The sequence below is a fragment of the Silene latifolia genome, chromosome X (assembly GCF_048544455.1).
Source record: "Silene latifolia isolate original U9 population chromosome X, ASM4854445v1, whole genome shotgun sequence".
NCBI classification, from domain to species: domain Eukaryota; kingdom Viridiplantae; phylum Streptophyta; class Magnoliopsida; order Caryophyllales; family Caryophyllaceae; genus Silene; species Silene latifolia.
In genome coordinates, this window is record NC_133537.1 from 193,785,860 (window position 1) to 193,798,224 (window position 12,365).

Below are 12,365 nucleotides of genomic sequence, written 5' to 3' on the forward strand. Positions count from 1 at the left end.
ACTAGGGCAGTTTTTCGAGACATGGCCCTCAACTCCACACCTTTCACAGACGAAGGGACCGTCCGACACAGCATTGACTTGGTATATCCCAGCTTTAGAAGCTCCTCCTAGCTCATACTTGTCAAATCTCGCGTTGAGAGCCTCAAGTGCAGCAACAGAGGAAGATTCAGCAGCTCTCCTCTGGTTACCTCTCGAATTCCCATACTCGGCCTTGTGGGTAGCTAGATCGTCAATGATCTTCCACCCCTTGGTTGCTCCCAAGTTTTCAGCGAATCTTCCATTGGCTGCAGCATCCAAAATGGCCCCTCGATCGTCAGACTGACCCATTGTAGAAATGATTGCACAAACTCCACTTTTCGAACCCATGGTGCGGTATGGTTCGCACCAACTTCTTGAATCGGACCCATGCTTCATGGAAATTCTCATCTGGCCCTTGTTTGAAGCCCGTGATTTGAGCTCTAATAGTGATCGTCCTTGAAGCAGAGAAGTACTTCTTGTAGAACGCTAATGCCAATGTGTTCCAATCAGTGATCCCCTGAGCGGTTCGGTCCAAATCTCTATACCACTCCCTTGCAGCATCACGGAGGGAGAAGATGAACATAGTCTCCTTGATTTGATCCTGGGTCACGCCAGCTGGTGGGGGAATGGAGCAGCAGTAGTCAATAAAGGTCTCCATATGCCTTCTTTGCATCTTCATTTGCAGCTCCCAAATCGGTTTCTCTCAACCATAGTAATATAGGCAGGCTTTGGTTCGAACTTCCGGCATCTCCGTAATTCGAACCCCTTATATAAGTTATCGGCTGTCGGCTCAGAAAAACTAGCTATACTTGCTTCCTCGGCCATGACTGGAATTTCCGGAGAAGTAACTGTCTCGGCTAAAGAAGTGGAAACGGGTGAAGACTGTGGGTCTTCTTCGAACAGATCGTTCTCGTAATAGCTTGACAGAGTACTCAGCTCTTCCTCTGTCGGTAATACTCTTTGTGTTCGCCTCAACTCGCACAAGGATCTCTCAAGCTCAGGGTTCAACGGTACTAATTCTCCACCCTGTGACCTGTACATAAGATGAAACTACAAAAAGAATATGAGAAAAGTTTAAGGAACGGATGTCCCTTAAACTAAGAAAGACTGAAAAATAAAAACAACTCAAATTAGGACTATTGCCTCCCCGGCAACGGCGCCAAAATTTGATACCCGTCGTTGTGAGTACCAAAGATAAAATTTATAATCTCCTATTAAGACTAACCTAGGCTAGTGGTAACAGGGTCGAACCACAAGGAGGCAGTTGTAAACTTTAGTTGATTTATGTTCAGTCTGAGGTAACTATTATGGGGTTTGATTTGAATTGGTCTAAGACTAAGAGCAAACAAAGATAATAAACTAAAAATACGATTTAAACAGATAAAAGAAGGGTACTAGGATGGTCGGTTCATTATAGCTTAGGCGCGGCAAAGAAACTAAGTCGGTCTGAATCAAACGCAGGTAAGGCGGGAAATAAAGAGGTCCTCTCGGTCCACTCTTAACAAATAGCATCTCTCGATCTCGCTATAGGTCCCTAATGTCACTAATACTAAGTTTCGTCCTGAAAAGTGACTAACGGTCTAAACTGTACCTATCTTTCGATCTTAGCACGATTTAGTCGATTTAATTGATGGTCAAATAACTTTCCTATCTTTCGATCTAATGGGTCAGTCACGAAATAGGTATCTAATGGTCACATGCATTCGATTCGTTAAATACAAGATTAAATTCAATTAAAACGAATATGAACCCTACGAGGTCGGATCGATCGATCGAAAAGGTCGATCGATCGACCAACACGAAACAAATGACTTTCTCGATCTAATGCCGCCTATGCCATAAATCGCCTACATCCTAGCACTAAAGAATTAGCTACTCATGATGAAAGTAATAACAATAATAATACTAATAACAATTAATGAATTCATGCTTAGAGTAAATAACAACAATGATGATATGATAATTGGCTTTTGGGACACTAGCTATCAAACCTATACTAACAATGAAAGTAAAACAATAAAATTGGAATTAGGGTCGAAGAAATACCAAGATTCAGCGGAACGATTAAGAATAAGAACAGGAAAATCCAATGTCAAACCGATGTTTCAAACCCTAACTACCCGAATGAATAAAACTCAAAAATCTTGTATTTGTGATAGAAACTTAGGTAAAAACTTAGATATCTAAACTGATGGTTTTATGTTACGTTATATAGCAATCAACGCAACATCTTATTTCCTAAACCTAAACTTCACGGGCTTCAAGATTCACGGTCTTTCAATTCACGTCTGGAATAGAAATCGGGTCGATCGATCGATAAGGTGGTCGATCGATCGCTCCTCACAAGAAACAAAGTGGCTTCTGGAACCCAAGCATTGGTCGATCGACTGAAGGTGGTAGTCGATCGACTGGCTGAGCTGCTATTTGACTTCTCAAAACACATGGACTTGTCTTTTGGGCCTTGGATTGCGCACCAAGCTCGTTCCTTAAGCAGTTCCTATACGTCATTTGCAATGTAGATTACTCGGGGACGGATTTGGCTTGATTTTCCGTTGAATTCTTCACATTTCTGCAATAAAGTACAAAATACGGAAGTAGACGGAAATAGGGAGAAATATAGCATAAACTACAAGAATGAGCTCTGAAATGTGTGTAGAATAGAGTGCGAAACATCATATTTTAGACACGCATCAAGTACTATAACATTGAATAGTTGATACTTGTTTCACATGTAATGAGGTGTTCAGTTTCATTATATAACGCTATGTTTGCATATATCGTTTATTACTCTTGTTCATATGATTGTAGGATAGTCAGTTATAATATCCTATGATTTGATAGTTCTATTATTCACATGTATGTATGGTCAGTTACACTATACATTGTTTGTGGGCTGGTTGTATAGATGACGTAAGGTATCAGTTATATACCAAACGGAATGAACTAATGCAACCCTTTGGGGTCTGGTGTATGGTCTATGGTCGGGAGGTAATGGAGGAAGTTGTTATATGCTATATTCCCCGAGTGTCGTTTGGTGTACAGTTATTGCACCGAGAGTCTGGCCAGGTCTTAGACATATAGGCAGTGGTTATACGCTATACATAGTACCTTGGATGTAGTTGTTATACGGTCCACATCGATGGAGGCAGTTGTTATACGCTCCTTCAGTTCAGAGGCAGTTGTTATACGCTCTGACAGTTAGAGAAAGTTGTTATACGCTCTAACGGCATCATTTTATACACTGTGCTTATAACTAGAGGCAGTTTTTATACGCTCTAGAAGATTGTTGGTTTGGTCACGTGATACGTGGTCACGATGGTTCTATGATGTGCATGATGTCATAATGTGGTTTGTGTTATGTATCGTCACATGTTTTTTGACTTGGAGTCATTAATTCGAATAATTATCTTCTTATGCCATTGTTTGGTAGTGAGTTGTTGTCATGTTTTCATGAGTATAGATGATCTCACATGTTTACTAATTTTGCATTTCAATTGTTAATAATTGTTGGTTATATTGAATTATTGTAAACATGACTGGGAGAGCATTTAGTTACTCCCGACTGATTGTCGACTCCCATTCTCAGGTTGTTCAGATTGTTGCTGACTCATTAATGCTTGCTTGGGGAGTGTGCGAAGCGAGCTTAATAATGAATTAGGACTTTGCTTTATGTTTTAAGAACCTTTGAATAATGTATTAGTTTGGTTTGGATTTAGTATCGATCCGGATTTGGTTAGGTGATTCCACCACCTTGACCCAATTATCGGTATTATACTCTGATATTTCCTTCATAGAATTTTTTCCTTTATTTTATATTCTGAGTTGTTACAGTTGGTATCAGAGCGATCATGCTGCCAACTCTCGCTTAGTTGATGACTAAAATAAATTGACTTAGTAAATGAGTGAGAGTAAATTGGGTAGAAACAATTAAGGGCTTGTTTGTTTATGCCTTAATGTTTAGCATCATTATTAATTGTGTACTACATGTTTTGTTCATGCACTTGTTTTTTTATGCCTTAATGTTTCATATTTTTATTAATTGTATTAAATGTGTTGTTTATGTATTTGTTAGTTTATGCCTTAATGTTTCCGATCGTTATCAATTGTTTTACATGAGTTATATTTGTACTTGCTTTTCGTTCCTTAATAATTTGTATTGTTATTAATTGTACTAAATGTTTTGTTCATGTATTGGTTTGTTTATGTCTTATGTTTATAGCTATTAATTGTATTCAATGTTATTGTTCATGTATGACTTTTTGAGCATGCTTTGTTGATTTGAAAGATGGTCGATTTTGAAAATGTTTCTTACATGTTACTTATTATGCATGTGGTTACATGTTCGTCAAAACTTTTAATCCTTGGTTTGTAACACCCCCTCATACCAAGGTACCTTACCAAAGACTGCCCTAGCATGAAAGGTTGTTACCATCTCGGTTGCCCGAGGTTAGTATATCAAAAGCAACAACTCAAATACATTTATTAAAGTACGAAAGGTTTAAAGTTACATAGTCTCAAAATCCGACATAAAGAACTATCCAAAAACTAATAACTATAAAAAGACAACTAGAACTCTTAACAGTGGTAGCTAAGCTTGCGTGGTGACTCCCAATGACCGCCCCAAAGCTAAACGACTGCATCACCTGTCACAATCTGCTCACCATCCCCGAATGGTCACCACAGATTATACAAAACAACAACGGGGTCAGTTACTGAATAATTAAAATAAGATAAGTGCATAAAGTAACCAGCTGATCATCCTCCGTCCCCGGTCTCCCGATCTCACACAGTAACCGACGACACACCGAGGTGTGTAGCCCTGCCAGACTACCCATCGCAATAGGTAGCCCACGCCGCCAGTGGGGGACCGCAGCCAATCCCCACTAAAATCCCGCTCATCAACGAGCGATAACCTTGTCCCTTAATGTGCACATCCCCTCCCGTGACCGGTTCTACGGAGGGCGAACTAGGGCGTGAAGCCACTCCCACAAGTGACTCCACCACAACCATCACAACATCGTCACAACCACCACCACCACACCAACACTCCGATGATCAGTAGAAAACAGTCATACACAATACAATCACATTCTTAAATAAATTAACAGTAACTGAGTAGGGAAACCCTACCTTTTCACAATCCGCTACGCTGCAATCAATAATACAAATGTACAACTTATAACACATCATCACCTACAACAACGATAATCAACAATCAACAACACATACGATGACCAAAACCCTAAACTCCCAAATAAACCCAAGTTAGGGTTTGTTAACTTATAAGAACGACAGTAGATCAACAAGGATAAGACACTTACTACGGCGATTGACACTGAATGAGATGCTAGAACCCACAATCGACGACCTTTGCCTTGGATTTGATGAAGATGATTAGAGGAGAATGAAACGTAGTTTATGTTTTGGGGAGAAATGATTTTAGAAACTGACAAACGATTATATATAATCTCTAATCATTTTAATCAAAACCGCAGAAATAACACTCGTCAGACCGGATACTCGGTCTAGTATAGAGTATACTCGGCCGAGTACCCTCTACTCGGTCGAGTATTCCACATACTCGGCCGAGTGTTCCTGGGCAGTAGCCAAACCAGGGCACACAACACCCCTTACTCGACCGAGTAGGCCATAATCGGTCGAGTACCAGCTTAGGAAAACCGTAGTATTACAATCTTCCCCCCTTAAAAATAATTTCGTCCCCGAAGTTCAAACCCAACCTATAAAACATTGACACCTAACACCACCTCCACCAACCACGCTTCCTTCCACAACATGGCTCACGATATCGTCTCAACTACAACATAGACTCCCAATACTAACTCCATAATACTATCGGATACCCACAACATAAGTGTTGCCAACTCTGTCTTACTTCCATAACGCTCACTAGCACCCTCAATTACCAAGACAATCCACCGGATAAGATCAACCATCAAGACAGAATGTTACATTTTACCACCCTAAAAATGAACTTCGTCCTCGAAGTTTACTCACACACATAAACATCCTCACACAATCCGTTAACACTAGTGAAGTTTACTCACACTCCTAAACATCACACTACTACGAGCACTGCCATTACCTGTAATAAAATCAACCACAACACGAAACCACAACACGAATCCATCCTTTACTCTACACCAACCCTCAAACTTCCAATTGTACTATAACATGTATAACCATCAAACTCTCTTTTCCCCTTCTACTCCTCTTAAGATTAATGTTACGTCCTCGTAACTCACTATACTAGGTCCCTAGGTCCTTTGTTATACCTCCCATAAACCTCATTACCACCGCATGTCAACGATAACCCACTATAACCTCAAGACCTACAACCATTCCTATATCCAGGGCTCCCTTTCTCCAACGGTTCTCGTGTCTCCAATTATTCTGTACTCACATAACATATATGATATAATCCTCAATATAACCACCACTCCATCTCTACCACATTACCGCAAAACAACATACTTCTATTTACTTATACACTCATCTCACATTAGCTTCTCAAGTTCATCTCTTTTTTTACCACAAAACTCACCCTTAACATGACATGATACTAAATCCCAAAACTCCGTGCTCACTGTCCCAAGAAAAGGTGCTAAACCACCTCTAGTTTCTAGTTCATACCACACATGTTCCACAATTCTCTTGCCATAACTATGTCCACCAACGCCTTATCTAAAACAAGATTAAGAGTATTCTAACAACCTCTGAAAGTTGTGTCCTATTGACAGAATGTCACTATACCTTGACAACAACGGAAACATACTCAACTTTATTCCATAACCCACTCTACCCTAAATCCGAAGCTGAAACTGATAAGGAACATTAACAAACAAAACAACACTCGATATGCCAACACCGACACTGACAGCAAACAACAGTAAACAAACAACAATCTGTGACAACATGAAAATACTCGTATCACAACACGAATTACCGTGCCCAGTGCACAACAACCACATCGATAGTCATCGCAACTTTTACAATCTCATAACACCGACTCAGTACCACTTTCTTGACCAGAAGACTTTATCAAAACCGCTTTACTAGAACACAGCGTAGCATATTACACGGAATAACAGATAATAACCTTTTGAATACCATCCATACTATGACTCTTGAGGCCAAAACCTCACACTACTACTTACACATATCATACATTCACATACAAATATAACATATGACGCGGATCACATATATAACGACTCATAACTATCACACCATACCATTACTCGTGAGGTCAGGACCTCACACAAATATTTACACACCTCATGGACCCATAATCGAATCTAACTAGTCAATCTTGATCACGTAAGTTACCACTTGATAAAGAATACTTCTCGTCCGAACTTAACTCATGTGCCCTTCACAACATATCCTCTCACTCGCATAATTATCAACACTCAACGAACGTAACCATATCGTCAGTACCCAACTACTAGAAGACACCTCCTATATATGCACATCTTATACTCACTCACAACCATACATACCCATCAGTCTCCACAAAATCATCCTCTTTAGAACAACTAACTTCCATATGCGACATCGTCCTTGACCACTAGTGACAACACTATGGCACCACCATCCTTCATGTGACCACTCTCTTACACTACAAAAAGAATTAAAACAGGCGACTGATTTTGGCGACTGAAATCAGTCGCCAAACGTCAGTCGCGGACCTTAGTCGCCTTTTCTAACTTTGGCGACTAAAGTCGGTCGCCAAATTTGGCGACTGAAAAATCAGTTGCCAAATGACTAAAATGGCGACTGATATGGTAGTCGCCAATTTGGCGACTGATTTGAGGTAGTCGCCAAATTGGCGACTGAAGTTCAGTCGCCAAATTTGGGATTAGTCGCCAAATTTGGTTGACGAGCTTGATTTGGTGAGAAATTTAGCGGAATTGAGATTTGGCGATCGAATTTTGATCGCCATTTTGGCGACTACCATAAATCAGTCGCCAAATTGGCGATCAATTTCGTCGCCAAATCTCAATTCAGTCGCCAAAGCCACTGTATGTTTTGGTGGTTTTTTTCGTTTTCATTGCAAGCCAAATATTTACAACCTGCATACAAACCGATGTTCCACAACACCATACATCACAAATTTTAACACACACAACACCATACATTTCAACCCAACACCTCCCATTTTCTCAAAATTCATTTCATATATTGAAAATGAAAGTTTTACAAGCTAAGCTATTCTAATGTTCAAGTCTAAAATTCAAGTTTTACAACCTTAGATGCTAAAATCATCTTACTTGGAAGCCAACACCGGCTCCACTCCCCCCATGTGGACCATGCGGATCATTTGGATCGTAGTTGGATCTAGGTCCGGGGTACAACCTTGCCACCAATTCTCAAACATTTCCATTCTTTCCTTCATTTGGCGGAATTCTTCATCACGTTTGGCAAGTTCTTCATCACGTTTGGCATCACGTTCATCACGCTCTCGTATTTGACTTTGAAGTTGACTAATAATTCCCGGTTGATACGTGTTGCTGGGAATTGTTGAAGTCGATCTTCTACGCGTTTTCTCATTGAAAGCCGGTGTTGAACTTCCGGTACCATACACGTGCCCTTTCTTGAAGCCATCCACCAACTCATACCATATGTCATTATCCGGTTTTTCTAGATTGGCGGCTTTTTCTTGTTCAAATGCTTCCTACAATATTAAACAAATGGTTGTAAGTTTATATGGTAACCACCTTATATACGACATTTTAAAAGAGAATAAATTAACAAAAATTAAGTGTTAGGGAAAACTTACATATAATTGCTTGTCTTTTGGCTTAGTCCAAGTTCTAACCCCTTTGTGGTCAACCCTGGAATGTCTGTCCATAAACAGTTCCGGTACCGTCGCAATCGGCTTTGACTTCTTCTTCCTTTCTGAATGAAAAAAAAAACATACATGTTAGAAAATCAACAAAAAATCTAACATAAAATAAACATGTTGCATTGAAAACAAAAAAAAAGTGTGAAATAATAGACAAACTTACACCCAATACTTTATCCGTAACGACCGTGAACCGCGTAATGAGTAGGCTCGTTCACGGCGTCTTCCTTTCCTCCTCTTTTGTTGAGGGATGCTTGCTTAGACTTCTTCTGAAAAGCTTCACTTTTGGTATGCTTTATTAAGCCTTCATACTTGTCACCTGCAATTACACATATGAAATCATAACTAATAAGTTACTGATATTATTTATAATATAAGAAAGTATGATATATGCTAATTAATACAAATAACAAAACAAGTTAATTAAATACCTTTCATGTGCTCTGGTTCCTCTGGGCGCCTAATTACCTTCCAGATCACGTCCCGATATCGTCGAGTACCAACGTCATTGTACCTGTTACGGACATTCTGTTCTTGAGACGGTGACCAAGCAAATGATAGCTACAAAAAAAAAGCGACAAAATTTCATATTAGTATAAAATAAAAGTATAACCTTGGTTCTTAAAAAATTTATCAAAATTAATTATTTGGTTTCTAAAACAAAGAATTACGGAAAATATATACCCGAAAGTTATTGAACCACGCCTCTCTTTGTGCATTAGAAGCTTGTGTCCACGATGTAGGAATTGGACCCACGAAATTAGTCTTCGTGCTTTTCGTGACACCTCGTATCACGCAATCGTCCATAAACCTGCATTTATTTTGAACATGTAAAATAACAAACAATTATTATTTTACAAAAAAAAAAAAAAAAAAAAAAAAGAAATAAAAAATAGTAGACTAATAAAGAATAAAACTTACCATAATCCCGCCGGCTCAAGAATCATCCGATGATCCGAAGTGTACCGTGATCGGCACCGTCTTTGGCTCGTCGGTAGCGTCGATCTCTCTCACCGTCACCGTCTGTCTCAGATCGGATCCTCCTGCACAAACTCCTCCTCCTCCTCCGGACGCGTACTCTGTCCAGAACCTGAGCCGCCTCCACGCTTCCTACCTCGACCTGCTCCAGTCATCTGCAGTAATACAAATAAAAATTAACACAAATAATGATAAATGAAAATTATACAGACTTCTAAATTTTAATAATTTACTCTTGAGTAATACAAAATTATACCAATTTAATCATCTTCATCTCCAAACCCCTCGTCCTCATCCTCATCCTCTTCCTCATCCTCATCATCGTCATCATCATCATCATAATCATCTTCATCTCCAAACCCCTCGTCCTTCCTCCTTTTCTCCTCCTCCCTTCTCCTCCTCACCTCATCTTCCCCCCTCCTCTCCTCCTCTTCTTCCCTTCTCTCCTCCTCCTCCTCCTCCGCCTCATCCTCCCTCGGCAGTCTCTCTTCCACATCATAATATTCTTCCTCTTCCATGTCTTCACCATCTTTATTCTCGTGCTCATAGTTGATTTCATCGGGTGGAGACAAAAGCGTTTCATTTGAAACGTTTTCTTCTTGGAAAAAAGTTGTATCAACTTGTGACCGTGCCTTTGTCTTAAAGATTGCACACCACGCATTTTGATTTCTATCATTTGTTGTGCTTGGATAAGTAGCAAAATACACTTGATGAGCCTGATGTGCAAGTATAAATGGATCATACTTAGAGTATGTTCTTGTACGATTCACTTCTACAAGCTTGTATTGTTCTTGTACTCTCATTCCAGCCACAGAATTATCCTTCCAGTCAACCTTGAATAAGACAGTTTTATAAGCTCGGTCACGTCCACTATAACTAATTTCAAAGATATCTTCAACTATACCATAGTATTCGTTGTCATCAAGAGAAGAAATAGTAATCCCCCAATTGCACCTAGTCTTACCTTTACCGTGGTTGAATGTTTGAAAATTAAACCCATTAACCGAGTATCGATTCCACGTTCTTACCATTTTTTAAGGACCAAAAGCCAAACTTTTTATCAAGTCATCTTGAATATTCAACTCAATTACATGTTTCTGAAACCATGATGGAAATTGGTCCTCATGTTTGTCCCAAACATCATCCTTACTTATATTAGGATTCCTCTGAATGAAATCATTAACAAACTGTGTTTCGTATGACTCCAAGAGGTCACAATTAGATAGCACGTATAGGTGGGCACGATTATACTCCTTATCATCCAAATATCTTGTTTGCCCCTTTGATGAACACCCTTCATCATCTTGAGTTTGAAAAAATTCGCGTAAACTTCCGTCTACTTCATCCGGTTTCTCAACATTCAAGTTTTTTGCTTTGGTTTCTATATGTTTTTCAAAGTAAAGAGAACAAAGATTTGCAATCTCTTCCGTTAAATAACCATTGCATATAGAACCTTCCACCCTAGCTTTATTACCAATTTTTTTCTTCAAATGATTAAGAAACCTATAAAAGCTAATGATGAGTTTTATTAATAATAAAGTTAACATATAATAAATAGATTAGTTATTATTATTAATTTTAATTTAAAAGTAGCTAGATTATCTTAATTACCTTTCAAATGGATACATCCACCTATATTGGACGGGTCCCCCAACTTTGGTTTCATATGGCAAATGAACCGGTAGATGCTCCATGGAGTTGAAAAATGCAGGAGGAAAGATCATTTCAAGCTTACACAATATCTGTGGTATTTGCTCTTCCCATTTAATCATGTCATCAACACATATTGAAGAGGCACATAAATCTCGGAAGAATTGACTAATCTCAACAACTGCATTCCAAACGTTTGTCGGCACGAGGTGTTTCAAAGCAACGGGTAATAATCACTCCATGAATACATGACAATCATGACTTTTCAAGCCTTGCAACTTCAGCTTCTTAATATCAACACATCGACTAAAATCTGATGCATACCCATCAGGAAACTTCAAATTTTGTAACCACTCACACAATACTTTTCTCTTAGCTTTGTCGAGAGTGAAAATGGATTTTGGCTTAGACCCGTCGCCGCGAATGTGTAATTTGGGACGATGACAAAATTTCTGCAAATCTTTTCTAGAAGCAATGCTATCACATTTTTCACCTTCTACATCCATGATCATGTCAATTAGTTGCTCAAAGAAATTCTTTTCTATGTGCATTACATCAAAATTATGTCTTATAAACATTGTCTTCCAATAAGGAAGGTCCCAAAGAATGCTTCTTTTAAACCAACCGTTTTTCTGCTTTTTCAATTCTTTAAATTCTTCCTCGGTACCAACAATAGGGGATGGTAAATCACATATCGTCTTCCATATCTCATCCCCAGACACTCGTTTCGGAGGGGCATCAAGCACCTCTTCACCTTTTGTGAAAGCTTTCTTGTTCTTCCTATGTGGATTTCCCTCTCGTAAGAAGCATCTATGACAATCAAACCAGCTTATTTTCTTGCTATTGGGAAGCT

General features: G+C 39.2%; 1 non-coding gene across 1 annotated transcript; it reads left to right on the forward strand.

The window, feature by feature from the left end:
- Positions 1–359: 359 nt before the first annotated feature.
- On the forward strand, positions 360–466 carry LOC141625678 (small nucleolar RNA R71). The gene has a single exon (XR_012535445.1). It is a non-coding gene; the product is annotated as a small nucleolar RNA R71 (small nucleolar RNA).
- Positions 467–12,365: the final 11,899 nt, after the last annotated feature.